This window comes from Papio anubis, chromosome 3, assembly GCF_008728515.1.
Source record: "Papio anubis isolate 15944 chromosome 3, Panubis1.0, whole genome shotgun sequence".
Classification (NCBI taxonomy): domain Eukaryota; kingdom Metazoa; phylum Chordata; class Mammalia; order Primates; family Cercopithecidae; genus Papio; species Papio anubis.
In genome coordinates, this window is record NC_044978.1 from 41,984,021 (window position 1) to 42,006,598 (window position 22,578).

Consider the following 22,578-nt stretch of genomic DNA (forward strand, 5'->3'; position numbering starts at 1 on the left):
GAAGAGGTTGCAGGAAACTGCATTTTGTCTAAAAGATCAGCAGGTACTTTGGCAGTGGTTTCATTCTTGCCTAATGAACATGGGCAAGGAACCTGGAGATGTTGCTTCCATGACATGGTGGGTTCTAGGAAGGTCAACTCTGAAGGAGCAGGACTGACCCAACTCGAACTGGCACACATCCTGGGGGCCGGGATGGCAAAGGCAAGATCGGGTTCTGTTTCGAGAGGCTCTGAATTCTGGATCATTTCCTGAGCTGCACACGGAAAGGAGCAATGCAGACCAGTAGGCATCAGAGAGATTGTACAACATGAGGACTTTGTTCTAGGAACTTTTACTGGGGTCCAAGGATGGAGCAGAACTGCTAATAAAAGTGAATGAAAGTATCATTTTTAAGGACTGATGTGCTCCAGAGCTCCGGACATAACTCAACCTGCAAGCTCATGTGAGGAAAAGAGATCTGGGAATTGGGCTGGGGGTGGGTGAGGAGCATCCTCTAAGTAGGTAGTAAAGGTTTCTGACTCTATGAGAGTACCATGGGCAAGCTGAGAAAAATGTGTGAGATCTTTATATTTATATAATATATAAATTTCTGTCAAAGCCAGGATATGGAGAATCTGTGAAAATTAATTCCCTAATCAATTAACATGCAATGTGGCAAGAATATTAACTGTAACTCAAATCTAATTTCTCGCTGATTTACATTATAACCTGGAGACAGTTTCTTCTACGTAAAATACAATAGTACAACCAGAAAACAGATAATCAGCAGTAAACTGTGGAGAGAAAAGCCATATTTTATGTGCAAATACCCAAGTTTATATTTTTCTTAAGAAAATAAAAGTGCAACCAAAGTCATGTGCTTTGAATTATTTCCCGTGTTTCTTCCCCACCTCCACCTATAGTTTAATTTCTATTTCATTTCAGAAGGAGATAGTATTAAGTGTCTGGTGGAAATGGAGTGCTGTCTGCTTGCATTTCCTATCTATTTAAGAGACAGTCCCCTCAGTTGTTTTGTTTCTGACCTCCATACTGATTGTTAACACTGAACACCATAATGCCTGCCTTCCCTCTAAGACTTGAAGGCTCCCAGTTGGATCCCATAACCTCTAGGAAGCATTCTTCCACCTTTCTAGCACCCAGTGGTAGACTATTGTTTTCCAGAATGCTTTTTGTCCTTACAGTCATCACTGCATACTTTAGTATTAATATTTAATTTTTATTTAGCTGTATTATGCTCTTCTTTCTCCTTATGAAGGCTGTCAGACTCCAAATCCTGTGTTCTTCTATGCTGAGCTTGATCATCTTGTGGAGAATATTGTGTTTTTTCTTGTCTCAGAAAAATGTGACATCTCTCCCTGGATCTTGCATTACTTTTCAAGAACCTAGTTCCCCATACTCAGATCCCTTCCTGAATAGCCGTATGGGTCCTCATATTGCATTTCTAATGCCAGCCTCATGGAATCCTGCCCAAGACTTCCATTATATTTCTCAACTGCCTGCCCCTTCCCACTCCCTCTTCCAATCACTCCACCTGCTTGAATGCACAGCATATTATTTTTTTATTTTATTATTTTTACTTCTTCAACTTTTATTTTAGGTTCAAGAGTACACTTGCAGGTCTATTACCTGACTATATTGTGTAATAATGAGGTTTAGGGTACAAATGATCCCATCACCCGGGTACTGAGCTTAGTACCCAGTAGTTACTCAAGCCTTGTCTCTCTTCCTCTTTCCCTCCCTCCCTCCTGTAGTTGTCCCTAGTTTCTATTGTTGCCATCTTTATGTCCATGAATGCCCAATGTTTAGCTCCTACTTGTAAGTGAGAACATGCAGCATTTGGTTTTCTGTTCCTGCATTAGTTCACTTAGGATAATTGCCTCCAGCTGCATCCATGTTGCTGCAGAGACATGATTTTGGTTTTTTATGGCTGCATAGTATTCCATGGTGTCCATGTACTACATTTTCATTGTCCAGTCTACTGTTGATGGGCACCTAGGTTGATTCCATGTCTTTGCTATTGTGAACAGTGCACAGCCTTTTAGAGTTCACACTAGATTATCCTCATAACCAAGTTTTCTAGACCTCTAGTCTTTCCTGATCTGGCACTTCCTGCCACCCATATTTCATTTTTTTAATGATCATTTAATATTCCACCCTATATTGTAGGTATTTGAGTCTATGCCTCATTTCTGCTACAATATTCAATGTAACATTTATGGTCACTGTGTGAGAAAAACACAGTTGTCCTAATTTTCTAAGTGATAAAACAGAAGCTTTAATAAAGACTGCTGCGCCCAATGCCAACCCCCAGGTGGTAAGGGAATAATCCAAAGCTAGGTCTTCTTTCCCTTCTATTATGGAAAATGAGAACATATCTCACCACTGAGGTAATGCAACTTGGAATGCAGAAAATCCTTGTAATTGATGAATACTTAAGAGATGATTTGACAATAATGTTTCAGCTTTTTAAAGTAATGTTACTAAGATGAAAATAGAATTGTAGTTAACATTTTGGTACTTATGGGAAATTAATTTCAAAGTGTGTGAACTGAACATACTGAAATAGGAAACTTAGTTCTTATTATTTATATTTTTTTTCTTTTGGTTATTTGAAGGGACATAAAACTACCTGTATTTTCAATTTGTCCCTGGGAGAATACTAGATAAAGACAGTATTGTGGAAAAAGGGCTTTATGACTTACAGAACCCGCATTTTGGGGGTCTATTCAGAGCTAATTTTCTTTTTTTTTTTTTTTTTGAGACGGAGTCTCGCTCTGTCGCCCCGGCTGGAGTGCAGTGGCCGGATCTCAGCTCACTGCAAGCTCCGCCTCCCGGGTTTACGCCATTCTCCTGCCTCAGCCTCCCGAGTAGCTGGGACTACAGGCACCCGCCACCTCACCCGGCTAGATTTTTGTATTTTAGTAGAAACGGGGTTTCACCGTGTTAGTCAGGATGGTCTTGATCTCCCGACCTCGTGATCCACCCGTCTCGGCCTCCCAAAGTGCTGGGATTACAGGCTTGAGCCACCGCGCCTGGCCTCAGAGCTAATTTTCTAAGAAATTATTGTCTCTTATTGAAAGTTCAAAAGTACCTCCTCATTGTTATTTTTCATGTGATCTTATCCTAAATGTACAAACCCCAGTTCCCTGGCATCTGCAGTTATCATAATGATCAATGTTAACTTAAATGAGAGCATATTTAAGTAGCATATGTAAATGAAAGGTTATTCAAATATTGTATGTTGGTCTCTCTATAGCATCATTGTGGCTTTATATGTATTTGGGAAATTTGTTTCAGTTGTTAAGTCTTTGACTAATCAATAAGTCTATGGGCAAAACACACAAACGCAAACTAATATTACAAGGTGATAAAAGAGGCATGCTAAATTTGGGTTTCTCAGAAGAGAATTTATAGATTTGATAAGGTATATAGAGGATTATCATATAATATGAATGGAAAATGATTATAATAAAACAACTCACATGATATTATTTATATTTAAGTATATAGCTAATATTAAAACAAATATAAACATAGAAGATGTTGTATGTTTACAATCTCTTTTAGCTCTAAAAATGTTATTAATAAGTCAGGCATGGCTTATCACATGTCTGTAGTCCCAGCTACTCAGGAGGCTGAGGTGGGAGGATCACTTACGCCCAGGAGTTTGAGGCTGCAGTGAGCTATAATCACACTACTGCACTCCAGCCTGGGTGACAGAGTGAGACCTTGTTCTCAAAAAATAAAAAAAAGTTAACAGTAATAAATATTTGTCACCAAGTTTTGCATAAAGAAGATGGAGAAGGAACAGCCAGAGAGAGAGAGAGGGATAGAACAAAAACTAAAGGAGTGAGCATCAGTAGAGCCAAGAAAAAAAGAGCGTTTTAGGAAGAAAAGACTTTCAAACAAAATGTTTTCATAAAAGAAAGAGGAAGTTATCAACCAAGGAGGCTAGAAGGAGGTGCAGATGAGGAAAATTCTGTTTACCTTTTGATGGGAAAAATTGAACATGCCTGAAAGTCAATGGCAAGGATCCATTTGATAGAGGCAGGGATGTAGGGATTGAGCACTAAAGAGAGAAAAGATATAATCAGTAGTTCTTGAGATTGCTGAGAAGGTGGATGGACATAGCATTCAAAGCATAGTGGAGAGACTGGCTTTATACAATCCCAAAGTCGATTCTGTCGCTGTCACAGGAAGGAAGAATGAGGATAGTTGTGGAGATATTTGTGTATTGGTAAGGCATAATTATGGAATTGCTAAAAATGTTACTGAAATATGACAGACCACAGAATCTAAATTCGATAAGGAGAGATGTGAAGGGAGTTAAAAAATAAAAAGGGCTGACATATTGGAACAAAGTAGAAAGGTCAGTGAAGTTGTGAATGGCTCAAATGGCCATCTCAAGCAAACTAGAAGAGAGGTTATAGCCAGAGAGTGGGGTGCTTAAACTAGTGCCTTGGGGACAGGAACCCTTCCAGATGATGATAAGGTTCAAGGTGTAACCCAGGAAATATGAGGTAATGTGAGGCTTTGGAGAAAGTTATTGTAAATAAGATGGTTAAGAAACTGAGACACTAACTTGTTAGATTGACTGTGTGGCTGTTGTGGTTCCCCAAAGAGATGACAATGGTTTGGAGAGAAAAAGTGGCAAAATCTGATGGATGGAAGGGGATGGTTGAAAGATTTGAAGCCTAGAGGGACAAGGAGCAGGAGAAAGTTGTAGCTTCAAATGCCATGGCCCCAATAGAACAGGGTGTTTTACTAGAAAGAGGGACAGCAGCAGAGAAGAAGAAAGACAGCAACTTCACTTCCTTACTCTGATGTCCTTGGGTATGTAAGAACAAGCAGTCATTACTGCAGAAGTTTACACAGAAATGTATATCTTCAGGGCAGAGCAGGTATGGTAAGGAGTTTGGGGAAACACTTAGAGAAGATTGTAGGCAGTTCATTGATTTTGAAACAATAATTCTTGAGGACATAGCAGGAAAGTTTGGGGGAGGGAAGCTCTGGAGAAAAACGTACAGATATTATGTGCTGAGGGTATGTTGGAGCAGTTTCTTCTCAAATTACAGTCTGTATCCAAATGAGCCTGTTAAGATGCAGATTGTTATTCAGTAAGTCTGGACTGAGGACTGAGGTCCTGCATTTCCAACAAGCTCCTAGGTAATGCCGGTGCTGTTGGTCCTAGGCCACAACTTGCTCAAGGGATTAGAGGACACAATTGTTTTATTTGGGGGAGGGGGATGGAAATAATACTTTTTGTGTTGACTGATGAAAGTTAGGATAATATTAATTAATGTGTATCCAACTTACTATATGCCAGAGCCTTTTTAATGTACATTACACATATTAACTCATAATCCTTTGAGGTAGGTACTGTTATTACTGAAACTGATGCACTTGCTCAAGGATATACTGATAGTACAGGCAGTGCCAGGGTTTGAACCTAAGCCACACTGACCAGAGCTGACATGCTTTGCAATTCGTGAGAGGCATAGAAGTTTAGTTTCAAGAGTCTAAATGAGGAGATCAAGCACTGGGTCTGTTAGCCAAAGACCTAATCTCTTCTGGTAGGTACCTGAGAATTTTTGAGTGTATGAATATAGTATTTCATTGTCATAACAATCCTATATGGGGTATAATCTCTTAGACGGACATTTGCAAGAATTTTTCCCACTTTTCCTTAACTTCCATTTCTGTAAATATGTGAATATGGTTCTGAATTTAAATGATTAGGCATAACTATTCATATACTAACTAAATACAGTCATTTGCTTGTAGGTTTTCCTAGATTAGGCTTATGTTTGAAAATAAGATGGTGGCAAAACACCTCAGTTCTCGTGTATCCCACCATGTTACAGTTGGATAAACAATGACTCTTATTCGTCATTTGGCCATCCCCAGCACCAGTTAGTGGGCGTATCCTTCTGTACTTGTAAAATCTTCCACAACCTTCTTGAAGAGCTTGGGTACACTCAGAAGGACTCTAGAAACTAAAATCATATTAACAACAGCTGGAACATAATATCTCCATCCACATCTAGTTGGCAAGCTAATCACATTCTTTTGGCAAACTGATTACATTCTTTCCAGTTTAGCTTTCACTAGATTTCTTCCTAAGGGAATCTATAAAGAGAGTATGGAGTAGAAACAGGCTTTATCTTTCATGAAGAACAACCCTATTATTTTCTTTTTTTCAAGACATTCATTCATCTACAAAGGTGAACTTGCCTAAGGCTGAGGATTCAAATGGGGATTGAAACTCAGTACAGTGAAAGAGATCATCCCTTCATTCATACAATATTTAGCTAGACATTTTTTATTGTTGGTCTTATACCTAAAAGTAAAAGACTTGGAGGGGTTTCAAAGCTTATATTTTATTATTAAATAATCTGGTTTCAGGTTTCTGCCAGAAAATGTGTAAGTTAAAAAGGTAGTTGTCCAAGAATTGTTAAATAATAAAGCTATTGGTATCAGTATTAAGTTTTAGATCGGTCACATTCGTAAAATCAAATTCTGGAAAGAGTAAGTGAAGTGCAAGATGAAGATTAGGTAGAAAATTCTCCTTTGGAAAGTGCCCTTCCTTTGAGTCTAGTCACTTTCTGCCTGGAGTAGAATATCAAACACTTCTCTGGGTTGTCTGCATGAATGGAAATGCTTAATGCAATAAACAAGTTTTAAGGGAAATGAAATGCTTTATATACATTTAGTCACCAGTGATTTTATGTGAAGAATGTACAATTGTGTTAACATCAAAACTCAAACTAATATTTTTGTTTATTTAAAGGATAGCTTGATGACTTCTGTCTTCTCTGGGCACCATTATCTTCTGCTTGGAAAAATCTAACAGCCTCTTAACTCAGTTTTTAAAGTTCTGTATGATTTTGGTCCTCTAATTACATTGTGATTTTGATCAAAATCAGCATATGAGTTTGGTTGTGTAACATGAACTTATTTCAAAAAGTACAAGTTTGACCAGAAGAATTATTCCTTCTAGAGATAATTTCCATAAAAAGCATAATTTAGAATATATTGGAACTTCAAATAGAAATGTATTGTCAGTTAATCAACAATATCTGTGATGCATGCATCAATGAAACAGCTACAGCCCACATCATATGATTTTATGGGTTAAACTATAAATACTGTCTCAGTATCTGGGATGCAGACCATGTTTTAAGCTATTGCCCTAACATATATGGCCCAATTTGGTACATCACCTTTAATTTATAGAGTTTTTTTTAAAACTCAAGTTGTGCTTTGCTTATCTTAATTTACCTCACGTATACTAAAGAGTAAGGCTGGTAACATATCTGATTTCACAGAAAAGTAATATAGACTAAATATCCAATGGTACAGAAGCATCACAGAAATTATACGGATATAATGCAGAAAAAAAGAAACTTTTAAAAAGTTTTTTTTTCTCATTCCTCTTAAATGTAAGTTAAGTCAGTAGGCTCAGATGTTCACTTCTTGGTTAAATTTCTTTGTTAAAGTTGCAGCCAGTCACCGTTGACTGCAATACCTCAATGCTTATTTCAGAACTCCTGAAAGATCGTTCCCTCAAAAAAAAAAATCCACTGACAGACTGTAAGCACAAAAGGACAGTCTTTAGAACTTAACACATAGTTAAAATAAATGAAGGACAGAAAGAAAAAAAAGCGCAGCTAAAATATTTATCTAATTGTTCAGTCATGCATATTAAATAGATTCTTGATCAATTCTCGTAAGTATTCTCTGAAACCTCATGCTTCAGTCAAAAAGAATATGTAATTCCTTGCTTTTTGCAAAGGTAAAGTTATTATTGGAAACTTTCCTGAAGAGTTTTTTTTTTTTTTAAAGAACTGTTCACATTTCTTTCCTTTTGCATTTGTTTAAGGTAGGGAGGGGTGGATGAGGAGAAATAGAGATCAAGTGTTGGATGAGTCTCAACTTAACCTTGTTATATATATATAAGGTGTGGGAGTCGAGTCTCCACTGCACTTCCTGCTATCAATGACCTGGAGGCATTTCTCTGTCTAGTTATCATCCTATAACAGGTCCTTTCTTGCCAGGTCATTAAGATCCCCTGCAAGCCTCTGTGACAAGCTCTGCCTCTCAGGAACTCAAGATTAATACTTTAGGGAGAGTTTGGGAATTCCTTGTTATCAAATTGATCTGTGAGAATTTTTCTTACTGCTATCAGGAGTGCAGGGTTGCTGTAGAGTGAGTCAAGCTAACAAACATACACATGGATACACATCTTCAACCCATCCTTTCTAGCCTTTCTTTTTCGGTTCTATCTTATTTACCTACATGGTTAATTATCTCTCCAGAAGATTAGTTTCTGTTAAAGAAAAATACAGTTCATTTCAATATTAGACAAGGGCTGATCCTGTGGTTGTAGTAATATATCAATTTGATTTGGATAAAGTTGGTGTTACCCTAAGGTGGTTTTTCTATTAGATCTCTAGAAATCTTCTTAATTGACTGACATTATCTTTAAATCAGGTATTTTCCTTTTCCATACCTCACCTTTATTCCTGGAGATAGCCTTGACTGGGTAAAAGACATCCTTAACAAAGCCACTTTACCTTTCTGGGCTCAGCTACTCTATCTGTATGATAAAAAATTTGGATAGATGATGGATGAGGTGATTCCAGCTGCCTGGGCTTCATAAACCATAAGCTGTGTTGTAAACACCACACTCACATTTATTACGGGGTGTTTCAACATGACAACATATAGGCTGGTCTTACCCTTCAGCCCATATATCAGTCACAATATGCTAAAATGAATAAATGTGACCTCTGAGATATATTTGTTGGTAAAGATCAGATAGCTTACTGACTGTGCCTCAGGATTCTAACTTCTACTTAACATTGATATTGGTGTTTATGATGAAAGACAGGGAGAAGGTGGATACCAAGAGGATGATTGTCACAAGTTCAGTGACACTGTTAGGTTAAAATTATAATTATTTTTGTGATAAATCATCATCACACGTTAAGTGCCTATTTGCTTATGGCATTGTCCTGGTTAAAACAGGTTGGTAGGGAGAGGCCAGGATCTAGATGACTTAGTCTGGATCTTGATGACTTCTATGCTGAACTGTGAGAAGGTTTGGTTCAGTGAAGGGAGTAGGGAGCATGCTACATCAATCAAAATGCAAAAGGTATTGGAGTGGGTCTCAGAAGAAAGATTTTTTTTTTTTTTTTAAAGAATGGAACCTAAAGAGAATAGACTTATTCTGTGCATTGTGAAAAAATATATATATGTTGACAATGATATAGGAAATAGCACTTACTTATAAATAGCAATTATAAACTGTCTCAGGTAATCATTATTAGTTTGGGACTGCCTCTACCAATGAGTCAAGAGGAGATGTTAAAATAGAAGGTAATTATTCCAATAGCACTTCCGGATCCTTTATATTCTATTAAATAAACTGGAGGAAGCAAATGGGGCCCAATAGCCCTGCGAGAAGGGTGCAGTTATCCTGCACTAGTAACAATGGACAGCAGCCTAGTGTGGGAAAGGCAGAGGGGAAATTAGTCACCTTTTGGAGATGAATTAACTCCTTTAGGCGCTAGGTGCCATTCAGTACATATATTTTTGTACTAATTAGCACCTTTGGGTCCAAGTCTTAATGAAGGCCAAAAGGGGAATGGTTTGCTTCCCAGACATCAGGAACATAAGGCTCATTATTATTGTTTATAATAAAATACTGTACTGACCCAGCACCTCTCATGCTAGCTCAAAGGCTTTTTTCTCTCCTTTCCGAACATTCCCATTGACCCTAGCATTATCACTGGGATTAAGTGGCAAAAACATGATATCATTGTCTCCATTTCTGAGAGAAAAGGACTAATCTAGGAAGGCAGCAATTTTCTCAGACCATGGTGATCCCAGAAATGGAAAAGGGACAAGAAATCAGGACTCCTGGCTTTCCTCCTTAGGCTAAAAATATCTTAGCTGATGAAAGGATGACAGGAACTGACTGCAGAAATAAGCAATGCTTTTGCATCTCCTATTCACTCCCTTATTACCCACAGGGCTTTCGTTTGATGGAAGAGCCATGGGGGGTTTCACCTTGCCCCAAGATGATTGAAGCGGGTCACTGGGTATCAATATTATTATTTTTAAAAGTGTTGTAAGCCCACCCACCTATAACACTTTAAAACATTAAAAAATAATCCGACAATACATTCTAGAAGCAAATCCACTTGAGAAAGAAGCCTTAAAAAGGAATCTACCCTCTAAATATTGAGTAAGACAAAGATCCATTTCAGCAATGGGGATATCATGGAGATCATCAGTCACACAGACAAGAGAACACTCAAGAACCTGGATGCACATTGAGTAGGCAAATGACCTCTAACCCATGTCATTTTGTGCCTTATTCTCTCAATAGATCTTTGGGTTTTCCTCTCCAGTTTTCAAACAAAGGCTTCATTCCTTCAAATTATGGGATTTTTTTCTGAGAGCTGATCTGTAGTTTAAAAATAGAAGACTGTACCTTCCATGACAAATTGGTCACTAACAGACCCCCAGGGAAGGTGGGATTCACTGAGACAATTTTAGGTTTCCTGTACTTACAAAGGCATTTGCAACTTCAGGGAATAGGGCTCATTCATCATAGCTGGGGTAGTCAGGTATGACTGAAAAACCACTTTTGGGAGAGAAATAAATCGATTCCTCTTTTTATTTTTTTATGTGCATTATTACTACTGAGTAATACTGGGTCTTTATTTAAATCTATGATACTATCAATATAGATCAAGAACATAGGCTTTGAAGATCTTAAAACCTGTGTAACCTTGGACATTTAACCTCACTAGGTCTCAGTTTTCTCTTTTGTGAAATGGGGTAATAATCATACTTACCACATAGCAATATGTAACGGAATGCATTGAAAGCACTTCACACAGTGCCTGATACATAGTAAGAGGTCAATCAATATTGGATATTATCATTAACCCCTGGTACACTCAACTTATAAAGAACATAATTAAGATTTAAAGGCATGTTGAATGGTGCTTGAAAGGGGCCACACATTTCAATGTTTCACCCAATTCCTTTGCCAACTTTGAAGAAAGAAGGTCTCTAGTGGATCCATGAAATCCGTGTTTCTCTGGTTTATATCCAGGGATTTTAATGTCCACAGTTTTCTGCTCAGATGTTTCTTCTTGTCTAAAAGGATTTAATCACACCTTAGACAGTTATTTGACCCACTGTAGTCTCAAGTCCTTGGGTTGCCCCATATAATCAGAGAATAATTTCAACTTGTTAACAATTTTTTTGGAAATAAGTCAAAGAACTTTGCCTATTTGATCATAACCGTCTTATGATTCATGTTTTATTTCTACATAATAAGAAAGAGGAGGCTGTTATTCAGAAGAGATTCTACTGCAGTAATTCTATATATTGTGTCAATATTAGAATCATCTAAAGATGATTCTCAAAAATCCTGATGCCCAGGCTGTACTTCAAACAATTCAACAAAGTTTCTGGAGGTTGGACCAGGCTTCACTCTTAAAGCTTCCTGAGTGTTTCCACATGTGGCAAAGGTTGAAACCCACTCTAGTGTTAGCCCTACACTTCAGTAAGCATCAGAAGTATGGGAAGTCTGGTGATTCCAGGAAGCCACTCTCAGAAATTTCATATTCAGCAGGTCTATGTTAAGTTTTAGAGTTCTACATTTTTAACAAGCACATTCTCAGTCCCCACACCCACCCCAACCTGTGAATCTGGCTGCGTGGTCTTAGGACCATCCATTGGGAAACATTAGTGTCCACCAGCAATCTCTTTAGTTATCCAATTTTTTAAATTTATGAGGTTCTAAATTAGAGTAAAAGCCTCACCCACAATATATATTACTCAGTCTCTTCCAGGTACCCATATAAGAAACTTCAGTTGCTTTCAAATGTGTGGTCAATTTTAAATTAGCACCTCACAGTTTTGGGGCTGGCTTCTTGTGAACCACTGTGAAGCTACCTTAATTCACCAGACAAGAGGCAAGAAGCTGCTGCTTGACTTCTGGAGAGGTGCCTGGGAACATCTCCAGGGACTGAGGCTGCTTGCAAAGCTGGATTTGCCCCCAGGGTTCAACCCATTGTTTGACTGATTTTATTAAACTTTAAAAATAATCTTTCACCATAATTATCTTTTAGGTTTTCAACCATCTATTGACATTTCTATAACTTTACCATGGTTTTATTAAATGAAAGCCTTTCTGATTGGATCTCATGGATGCTGTTACATTTAATGTTGGACTTCCTGTTTGCTTTGTAATAAAATACAACTAAAATGGGCCCATGTTTAATTTTTCTCAAGTCCCCTTTCAGCTTCTTGGGCTTGACATTCCTGGGAGACACTCCACACATTTCTCTCTTGTGAAATCTGAGCTGTAAGCACACACCACGTTTAACCCCTGCAGACAGACTCCAGTGTAAATTGTTCTTGGGAAAGGCCAATGGGGTATGACTTTTAAAAATCTTCCTTTCATTTAGTTTCAAACCAAATATACTAAAACGTTTTGAAAATTGAAACAAAACAAAACAAAACACCCCAAACCAATCCCCACAAATTTGTAGAGCCTTTAGATTTTTAGAGAAAAATTATTATAGTGCTCACTAAACAGCACCAAATACACAATGATGCACTTCAGCTTTCTATACAGTTAGGGTATTCACTAATTAACATGGCAATGTGGTGATATCATGAGCCCTTTGGATGCAGCCAACCTTATAATTTATGGCCTGTGGGACTAAGATTTTGTAATCTGAAAATGATAAGGCAAATTGAGAATAGCCATTCCAGCCCTTTATCCTTGACTCTGAGAATAGTTTACTTCTGGTTTCTTTCGCAGCTGCTCTCATCTCTACTGTTCACACCATGAGTGCTGTAAACATTTCTCTTGTCTTCAACAGTACTCTCATGTGCCTAGGGCAGAGGTGCCCTAACAGCCAGCTTCAAGCCCCAGTGGTAATGTATAATTCTGAAATAAAAATATTCCTGATAACCTGTGGGCCTAGGACCAAGTAAAAGGTGCCCTACTGAATTAAGATGGGGCTTAGTCACTAAAAGGAAAATCCAACTTTGCCCCACATATATTGCATTACTAAATAGCTGTACAGTGTGAGGACTTAGGTGGAGGGACACTTACCTTCAAATGCATCCATTCATTCAACAAACATTTAACATCACTTATGGAATGCTAAGTTGAGTCTGGGCATTAGGATACAGCAGTGAACAAAAACCCCTATCCTCATAGATATTCCATTCTAGTGGGAAGGGATGACAATAAGCAAAATAAAAACTAAAACAGTGAATTATATAGTATATAAGTGCCGTGGAGAAAAATAAAGCAGTCAAAAAGAAGATGATGGAGGAGAAAGTGCTGTTGCAGTTTCAAAAATAGAAATGAAGAAGCCCTCACTGAGAAAATGACAGTTCAGTTAAGGTCCCCAGAGAAGGGAGAGAGTGATGTGGCTATTTGGAAAGAGAAGTCCATGTACAGGGAAGACCATGTGCAAAAGTCCTGAGGCAGGAGAGTACCAAGTCAGTGAGAAGCAAGGGGCCTGGAACTTTAGGGCTAGGTGAAATCTGCTGGTTGGGGCTAACCAAGTGGACTTAGCCACTAAATTGAAATGCTTACTCACTAGGCTTAGAAATAAAGGACCCTACTAACCTCCTACTTCTCATTTCCCTCTTCTCCTGTTTCCCTCCTCTTTCTCTCTCTCTCTAAGATTTATTTATGGTGCCATCTTCCGTTTAAAGTTTTCTTCTTTCCATCAAGGATTCTGTAGAGATTCCAAATTACATGGCTATGTCCTCTAAGGAAACACTCCAGAATGTGGCCCTGACACCTTATAACCTTATCTGAAGATACTTGTAGCCACACAAGAACCCCATAGGAAAGATAATTACGTTTCGTAGCCCAACTTCATATTGAAAATTACAAATGCTGATTTTCTAAAGAAAACTGGTCTGGCTATTCTGGCCTGGTGAGAAAAGGGATTAAACTGGTGTGGATACCTCTAGGAGGTATGGGAAGCAAAACACAGGCCTTGGCATCAAACATGAGTTTGGATTTTAGTGAAGAAATTTTCTGAACACATTTTCATCATTACATGTTTTCAGAGGGCTAAATATGTTCAAATATCTCATTCATAATTGGTGGCCAATAAATCGTAGGATTACCTTTATACGTGATTAGGCATAAACAGTGAAAGGAGTCCAGGGAAAGCAGAAAAGAGAAGAAAATGGAGCAAAGGGATTGCTTCCAAGGAAACAAAGATGAGCATATTTGTGGAACGAAGGCAAGAAGCCAGTGGAGATTTAAAGGTGAAAGGCCATGCCCTTTCACTTTCACACATCCCTGCAGGGAAGGCTGCAGATAGGACCCTGTTGTCATCACGTCCTCATAAAGCAGCCTCTGTGCCTCCCAGCTGGTGAGATGGTCATGAATAGACTTGGGGTGGAGTGACAGGGGCCACAGAGATACTGGTGGCCTGTGTTTATCAATAATTATCTTCTGGGTGAGGACCCAGTTGCTGATAACAACCGTGGGGTTAACTGATGTGGTTTATGGCCTGTGAACGTGATCTGTCATGAGAAATAATTAGTCCAAGTCAACTTTGGTGAACAGGGGACTATCAGTTAGGCTCCTTTGAACTTTAATGACTGTGGAAAGATGTCCCCAAATCTCTTAAACACATTTATAATGCCTGGCACATAGAAGATATTCAATCGATGGCTATTGGCCATTATGATAATTTTGATAACATAAGTAGTATTGATTTTTATTCTAAATCTGGTAGAATATTAATTAAGAATCAAGTATTATCACATGAAGGTAAGATTGTCACAGCTGGAAATAGCAAAATGAAAAACAATAATTCATTTCAGTAGTTACAGATCAAGGAGAAAAGAACTTGGACTGAATCAAAACACTGACAAAGTTTTGTGCGGATGAAAGAATGACACTAGACTCAAAAGCAACTTGAGACTTCCTTTGATTCTGGTCTCTCAAAATACAATGTAACTTTTTAACTTATCCTCTGGTGTCTTGCCCCCCACTCCCTAAAACCCAAACTGTTTAAAACTAATTTAGTATTTTCCACATGAAATAAAAAGCTGCTGTCTTTTATAATAGATGAAATGATTCCATAATCACATATACATGGGAATGGAAATAGAATCCAGAAAAAGAAAGTACAACTACTGTACTTGAGAACTGCATTCCTGAAAACCCAGCCAGGAGGTGCTGACTTCCCCCTCTTTGGTTGAGACATCATGGTACTTATGGAGAAAAAAAATAAATAAAGGAAGCTTGGGAAAATGATCCAAGCTTTTCTCTCCGTACTCTCAAATTCATGCACTGTGTACAAAAACCTTTTGTATTATTTTACTGCTTCTTACTATGAGCTAAGTGCTTCAGTATATTTCCCACATCGAACACATACAACCCCAAGTGAAAAGTATTATCCCCATTTGAAGATAATAGAAATTAGAATATATGTGTTACACCAGATAGCACCATGCATAGCACCAGATATAGGGTTTGAACCTCTGTCCCTGTGGCTAAAAATAGGTATTTCCACTTTACTATTTTGTTGATGCGTGCCTGAGATATTTTCTCTTCTCTTCCTACTCGATTTCTACCCACCATCTTTTTCTTCTCACTAATATGCTTTACCTTCCATTTTACCGTAGCTTACTTTTGCCATCTACTGCCTCTGCACCTCCTTTATAAAGATGTCTACAGCACAGAACAATTGTTGACAAAAGACATTGTTGTGTGGAAAATTCTCTAGGGTTGTAGAGAATGTGGTCCTTGGGCCAGCAGTGTGGGCATCATCTGGGAACTTGTTAGATAATCTTTCAAGTTTGGGAACTAAATTTGACAATGAAAGTTGTTTATGAATATTAATGGCTAAACAGTTCAGTTTCATGGAAAGCACTGAAGAGATTATATAAAGTGAAAATCAGAACTTTTAAGAAATTGCATGAGACCTTAGTCCTTTGTTATTTACTCCCATGAACATTTATATTGCATATTAATGAATTTGATCTGCTTCAATGTTTTGCAGTAGCTGGTTTTTAAAGGAGACGTGCTTTTCATCCATGATTCCCTGGAACTGCTGCAGGATGCTCATCACAACTTAGATCTCCTTTCTGAGTACATCGTCATGATGAACACGTGCAGAGAGATTTACTAGTGCACAATATGAATCCTCACGCTAATGGGGAAAAAGTATTTTCTAACCTGGAGTGAATATCTTTGAAAGTGTTTTCATAGCTGTCCTCTGCAAATAAGCTCAGGATGGGCCTGTTACTGTCTAATGCTGCAAAAAAGGAGGGCTGTAAATAACAGCCGCTTCCTCTTGCGTACAGTGGAGAGAAGGCTATGGACGGTCCTATCATGGCCTTGGAAGATGATGTTAAACTGAGAAGTCATTTTAGCTGTCTGAGTGATTCTCATTTGTGGATGGTTGAAGGGTGAGTTTCCATACCACTAAGACCTGCAATTCATTTTAAATACTGCTGGTTTTGTCTCAGCTCATGCAAACAGTAGAGAAACATACTGCAGGAAAGCACATTTCTTTTCATTTTAAAGTCATTTAGGGCAGCTTAAAATCTACAACTTGAAAAGACTTGGAAGTTTGTATTCTCTTTTAAGAGAACATGAACCTTTGACTTTTCTTTCTGGAAGAAATAAAAGATGGAAAAACCTTATTTAAATCGTCACCATAGGTTTACTTACTTTGGAGCCTTCTGCATTTTTGGCCTATTTGGTAATCCACGTGTTTGAGTCACCTGAAGAGTAAGTACATGAGCAGTTACAAATGATTTCAGAAGACAGAATTGTGTAGTATTTGTTCTACATAGATCTTTCTTGATTTTAGCTGTGTGAAACCTTAATGTGTGTGGCATTATCACTATGTAAAGTAACAGGTGCAATATAAATTTTTTAAAAAATTATACTTTAAGTTCTGGGATACATGTGCATAACATGCAGGTTTGTTACATAGGTGTACACGTGCCACAGTGGTTTGCAGCACCCATCAACCCATTATCTACATTAGGTACTTCTCCTAATGCTATCCCTCCCCTAGTCCCCAACCCACCCAACAGGCCCTCGTGGGTGATGTTTTCCTCCCTGTGTCCATGTGTTCTCATTGTTCAACTCCCACTTATGAGTGAGAACATACGGTGTTTGGTTTTCTGTTCCTGTGTTAGTTTGCTGAGAATGATGGTTTCCAGCTTCATCCATGTCCCTGCAAAGGACATGAACTCATCCTTTTTTATGGCTGCTTAGTGTTCCATGGTGTATATGTGCCACATTTTCTTTATCCAGTTGATCATTGATGGGCATTTGGGTTGGTTCCAAGTCTTTGCTATTGTGAACAGTGCTGCAATAAACATATGTGCACATGTGTATTTATAGTAGAATGATTTATAATTCTTTGGGTCTATACCCAGTGATGGGATTGCTGGGTCAAATGCTATTTCTGGTCCTAGATCCTTGAGGAATTGCCATGCTGTCTTCCACCATAGTTGAACTAATTTGCACTCCCACCAGCAGTGTAAAAGCGTTCCTGTTTCTCCACATCCTCTCCAGCATCTGTTGTCTTCTGGCTTTTTAATGATCACCATTCTAACTGGAATGAGATGTTATCTCATTGTAGTTTTGATTTGCATTTCTCTGATGACCACTGATGATGAGCTTTTTTAAATATGCTTGTTGGCCACATAAATGTCTTCTTTTGAGAGGTGTCTGTTCAAATCCTTCACTCACTTTTTAATGGGGTTATTTTTTTCTTGTAAATTCGTTTAAGTTCTTTGTAGATTCTGGATATTAGCCCTTTGTCAGATGGATAGATTGCAAAAATTTTCTCCCATTTTGTAGGTTTCCTGTTCACTCTGATGAAAGTTGGTTATGCTGTGTAGAAGTTCTTTAATTAGATCCCATTTGTCAATTTTTGGTTTTGTTGCCATTGCTTTGGTGTTTTGTTTATAATAGCTAAATCTAATTTTGTGTGTCTTAGATATTCTACAAACATTCTGAGTGGATTACCAAACATGATGGTGAACTGTTCTATGCTCTGGAAGAATATTGTTCTTTTATTCCTTTCTGTGGGTTTTTCTACTCTACCAAAATGTAATCACAGGAACAAAGCAGTGTGTATGTATGGTAGATCACTTATGTTACTAAATGGTACACTAGGCCAGGTTTGATTGCTCATGCCTGTAATCCCAACACTTTGGGAGGTCAAAGAGGGTGGATCACATGAGGCCAGGAGTTTGAGACCAGTCTGGCTAACATGACAAACCTTATGTCTACTAAAATTAAAAAAAATTAGATGGGCGTGGTGGTGCACACCTGTCATCTCAGCCTCTCAGGAGGCTCAGGCACAAGAATTGCTTGAACCAGGGGTGCAGAAGTTGCCGTGAGCTGAGATAGTGACTGCACACCAGCCTGGGTGACAGAGCAAGACTCTGTCAAAAGAAAAAAAAAAGGCACCAAATGTATATCCTCAGCTTTTAAGGCAAACTTAAAGCAATTTATTCCAAATAAGAAAAAATATTTATGAGAGCTGAATTTGAGCTTCCTTGGATGAAAAAAGATCTATTTAGCAAAGAATAATAATAACAAAACCCAGTAAGTAAGAATACAAAAATTCACACTGGTAAAGCAATGAATGAATTGGGGTCAGATGGCAAATATTTTAAAAAGTACATAGATTTTTCTGCAGCTAAAAATCTTTCTACTGGTAATTTGAGTTTGCAGATCAGGTCTTCTGCTTTAGTTTAGTTGCCCCTTCCTTTTGATTTTGTAGTCCTCACGGATATAAACTTTTTAGTTGATTTGTCCTAAAACTCTCCTCAATGGTGTTCCCTTTAGTAAACAGCAAATATTAACCAACTATTAATAAAGATCCAAGACATTGTTCTGGATTAGTATTCATATGTGTGGCAAGAGAAATTCAAGAAAGCATCCATAAACATCCGCATATACATAGAAAATGGAAATGAGTTAAAACCAGGTAACTACTAGCTTTTCTTTTTGGTATGCACGTTGAATTACATTTTATAATGGCATGTTATGCAGCATTAGATAATCAGAATACCAACGCATTGACACTAGGGGCTCTTAGAGTAGCCTAAAGGAAAGTTCCACCTCAGACACCCAAAAGTGAAGCCTCTAATCAATGATCTTCGTTTGTAATCAGGGAGTTTCCAATAATCTCCTAGTGTCTTATTATTAAATGTGAATGGAAAGTCATGAGCCACTGTCCACATAATGAAATATTCTCTCCCAGAAACAGAAAGCCAAAAATAAACAAATGAAATGAACCCAGAATAAACTCAGATAATTCAGGAAAAAGAAGAAACATTCCACATTACAAATTCAGGGATGAACAGGGATTATTGTGGTCAAAAAACAATAAATAGATGCTATGAAAAGGAGAAATTAGAAAAAGAGAAGGTTTGCAAGTTTGATATATGATTGCTGAAAGAGAGAATTGAGTAGATAGTTGGAAGACAGTCAATAAGACCTCCTAAGAGTGAAACACAAAGGGAGATTGGTTATAATAGGAAAATATGAAAGACTAGAGTTTATGATGCCCAAAATTTGAATAAAAAGAATTCCATAAGTAAAAAACAGATAAAACAATAGGAGAAGAATAACCACAAAGTAATACAATAATATTTCCTAAACAGATGGAAATGGGCCTCAGTGACTGCCCAGTAACATAATTTAAAAAGACCCACCCCAAAACACTTAATGCTAGACCGGGGATACAGAAGAAGATTCTAAAAATTTCTGGAGAGGAAAAATAAAATCAAATCACCAATAAAGGTGTAAGCATCAGAATAGCATCTGCTTTGTGGCTACACTAGATACTAGAAAGAATGAAGCATTTCACAATTTTGAGTGAAAATGATTTCCTAATTACAATGTCATGTCCAGCCATATTACCAGTAAATATTTAGGTAAAGTGAAGACATTTGCACACATATGAGGATTCAGGTACTCACATATTCATGAGAGCCTCTTCTGAATGTGCTTCATCACGATGAAGAAATAAATCAAGATGAAACATCATTTCCAAGAAGCAGTGGTTCTCACTCAGAAGAAAGAACATTCAAGGTGACCCATCAACAGCAGGCATTAGTTCAGGTTGGACCAGTAGGACTGGGGGCTCCAGGAGGAGATGGTCTGGAAATAAAGGGGACTTGATAGAACATATGATGTAGCAGGTTAGGAGAACAACTCAATGGTAGATTATGATGGAGAACTTGGAGAATAAAATAAAGATGTGAGTATTGAAGTTACAAAGATCAAGAAATAAGGCAACTTAAATTCAGGAAAAGAGCTATAAGGAGTACAAGAAAAGAATGTAGTTCTTTCCTAAAATACTTTGGTATTACTTGGTTTTGTAGTGAATAATATCTACATAGGTAATTTTGCAAACTATTATGAATTTAACAAAAAATAGTGATATAATGGTATTAGTAGGATGGGAACGAGAGATCAGTGGTATAAGAGCACTCAGTTTTATTCTATCATAATAGCAAGTCAATAGTTAATGTCCAAAACTGATTGAGAGCTAGTCATATAATTAATTCTACAGAAAAAAAGGCGATAACTTCCAGAAAATATAGCTTAAAGAGTTAACTGTGATTGATGGTAGGGAGTGAAGTTGAGAGTTGGGTGGGTCAGGATCTGCTATTTTTCATTATAAGAGCAACCCTATATATTTGTTTGCCCATGACAGTTCTGGTTTATGTGTCATATCTCATATCCTGTTTGCTCTAATATTTATGTGAGTCAAAAGTGTCCCAGTTTGTATAATAAATCATACTGTCACCTTAATTATAAACATTTTGGTTCAACTTGTTTTTTTAAAGATATATGTATTTCTTTGTTATAAATTAAAATATTGAGGTTAAAAATAGAGAAAAAAGCATAACGGTTTGTGATCTCTTTGCTTGGAGAGATTAATAAAAACTGAGAAGCATGTCTAATGTTGCTTGGAATGGTCTGGAAGTGGGATGGCCAATACTGGACTGAGATTTCCATTGCCTTTCTTGTCCTACTGTGACAGTTGTACAAATACATCATAAAAAACTTCTCATTCAGTGACTGACAGGAACAGACCCTGGGTCAAATTAGCACTATTTCAGGAAGGCAGGCAACAGTTGGAAAACATGCAGAATTAGGAACTTTGGGAATATCAAAATAAATCCTGGTGCAGGAAAATGATCACTATGTCGACAGTAGAAAAACCTTATTTATGTGGGATTTGAACTTTGCTTGGAGTTAATAGGCAAAACCTAAATCATTTTAACTTGGATTATAACATGGCATATGCTGAGATGACCAGAAGGAGTAGAATAAGAAGGAAACTAGTGTTCTCTTCTTTTCCACGCACAGGTCCTTGAAGAGTACTATAGTTAGCATATTTATCATTGGGAATGCCTGTATCTCAAATCACAACACGCAAAGCTAATTTTCCTTGGGGTGAGGAAGATAGGCTAGAGTGGAGGAAGTGCTGATGAGTGGGGATGTTCTGGAAGTTCAGCCTATCCTTTGCTTTAAATCAGCAATGGATATCATGCCAGCCTCAAATTCTATTAGATATTTCTTTATAAAGCTGGACTGGACTAAGTCAACCAGGCACCATTTTCCTCTGCTTTGGAAATGATAATATACTTTAGATGTACTTGTACTTATTCAATTTGTAATTAAGATCCCTTGTTTTTCCTTAATAATCAAATGCTTTAAAGAAGGAAGAGGACCCGAAGCCATCTAGCCCCAATCTCTAATAAGAAAGCAAACATTTTTGGAATGTGTGAACACTTGACTGAAATATCATAACACTTATGGGAAAAAATTTTAAAAATCTGGAAAAATGATCCAAGCTTTTCCTTTTATATGCTAAAATTTATGAACTTAAGTATAAGAAACTTCTCTATTGCTTTATTGTGTATTATGTGTTAGGTGTTTGAATATATTTGCCACATGAAACACACAGAAGAATCGTATGAAATAAGCATCATTATACACATTTTCAGTTGGGAAAATGGCTTGGGATATATATTTTGCATCAGATGCATCACACATGGGATTTGAACCTATGTCTATGTGACTGAAAAACTAGCGTTCTTTCCACCGCATCACTTCGTTGGGGCATGCCTGAGATGTTTCCTCTTTTCCTCCTATTTGGTCTCTCCCTACCATATATTCTTTCTCATTGATATCCTCTCATTGATATCCTTGACTCTAGGCTAGAGCATCTCTTTTATGCTCCAGCATCTCGTTTATGAAGATTTCTAGAAATTGGCATTTTTTTTCAGAAAAAAACACTGTCATGTAGAAAGTTCCTAGAGCAAAGCTATTCAGAGTGTGGTGGCAGGACAAGCAGCCTGGACATCACCTGGGTACTTGTTAGAAATGGAAATTCCTAAACCCTGCACAGGCCTACTAAATCAGAAATGCTGTGGGTGGGGCCCAGGTGCAATCTATATTTTAACAAGCCCTCAAGGTAATTCTGAAGTAGGCTAATATTTGAGAACCAC

General features: G+C 37.7%; 1 long non-coding RNA gene across 3 annotated transcripts in view; it reads left to right on the forward strand.

Annotated features, from left to right (window-relative positions):
- Window positions 1–16,815, forward strand: part of LOC103884682 — a 116,230-nt gene extending 99,415 nt beyond the window's left edge. For all 3 annotated transcript variants that reach the window (XR_002522237.2, XR_002522239.2, XR_002522238.1), the window contains one exon: window positions 16,080–16,815. This is a non-coding gene — a long non-coding RNA (uncharacterized LOC103884682). The remainder of the gene's footprint in view (window positions 1–16,079) is intronic.
- Window positions 16,816–22,578: the final 5,763 nt, after the last annotated feature.